The sequence below is a fragment of the Lagenorhynchus albirostris genome, chromosome 7 (genome assembly GCF_949774975.1).
Source record: "Lagenorhynchus albirostris chromosome 7, mLagAlb1.1, whole genome shotgun sequence".
NCBI classification, from domain to species: domain Eukaryota; kingdom Metazoa; phylum Chordata; class Mammalia; order Artiodactyla; family Delphinidae; genus Lagenorhynchus; species Lagenorhynchus albirostris.
Window position 1 is genome coordinate 3,810,569 of NC_083101.1, and position 1,540 is coordinate 3,812,108.

Below are 1,540 nucleotides of genomic sequence, written 5' to 3' on the forward strand. Positions count from 1 at the left end.
GGGCACGCGAGGTGGAGGTCCCTGATGTTTTCTGGAAGGGTTCACAGTTTGGAAGGGGCAAGGAGCTGAATACCAGTTTGAAACCAACTGACAGGCATTGGTTTAATTTGCAAACATGAAGTATGGGCATGCAAATTCACAGGCAGGTAAATTGAGGGGTCCCCCCAAGACTTTCCCTCCACAGGACACCTCCCTCGGTGTGCGTGGGTGAGATTTCCCGAACTCCTCTGGAGAGAGCTGGCGGGACCTGTCGCTCGGCGCTCCAGGGAGGCCGGAGTGGGCAGCCAAGACCCTCGAGATAGCGCAGTGTGAGAAGGCTCAATGGCCGTGGACGGGAGCTCTGGAATGTGAGCTGGGCCTCCCCAAGGCGGAGGGTCCACACCGCCCTTCAAAAGCAGGCTGTCTGGGGAGGACAACACGGGCAGGGCAACGAGGGACACGCGAGGAGGCCCTGTTCTCTCGCCCTTGACTCGGGCTGGGTGGAGGGGAGCAGCCCTGGAGGGCGGGCACCCCCGAGCACCCCTACCCCACCCCATTCCCCAGGGTGGCCTGCCTGGCCCTGGCCATCCTCTGTCCCCTGAGGATCCCCCTGGAACCTGCACCAGACACAGGCCGGTGAAGACCAGCAGGGGCAATGAGAGTGTGTTTCGGTTCCTGGCTGTGCTGCCGGTCCTGGGGACGCTGGGAGCAGGGTGGACAGGGGTGGACAGGGGTGGCCGCACTGAGCAGGTGACTCGGCGGATGAGGGGACACAGACAAGCTGGGCGGTTTCAGGTACACGAGGACCTGAAGGGAGGCACAGGCTGACGGAGCCCAGAGCCCGGATGGGCCGGCCCGGGGGGGCACTTCCAGAGGGGCTCAGGTGAAAGGAGGGGGGCAGAGCACGGGCTTTCACCCTAGTCGGGGGTCAGCCAGCCCCGACAGACATCACAACAGGCACAGTAGCTGCGACAGCCTCACGGCCTCCTCTACATACAGATGCACCCTCCCTGCAGGAGGGGACCTCCACGTTTGCCATCCTGGAGATAAACACCAAGAGAGGCCAGAAGCCCCGAAGGCCTGGAGAGCAAGGGCCTGAGCCCTCCCCTCCTGCTGCCGCGGTGACGACTTGCCCATTAGCCCTGACCTTTCCTGGGGTCTGGCAGGGTCGTTCCCTGAGTGGTTGGTGTCCCAGGGGCCTGGAAGAGCCGGGTTCAGGGGGGGATTTGGGGCCAGGGTGGGTGAGGGCAGGTGCACCACACCACCAACTCGGGCCAGAACAGGCTCGCGGTGAGTGTAGGCGTGCAGGGGTCTCTAGAATGGGGCCTGCAGGTGGCTGGGGCCAGATGCCACCTGGGGCCACTACCCAGGGTCCAGCCCAGGACTTTGCCTCCAGTGGCCAGTCCCAACCCAAGGAGCTGGGCTCCCCCTTCACCCGCCAGTGCTCCCAGGCCTGGCCCTGGCCACGTGCAAAGCCAATTCTTTCTATACCGTTGCATCTCAACATACGAGCCTGAATATTCTCACACTGTTTTTTGACCTGTCCCTCCCTTGTCCAAAA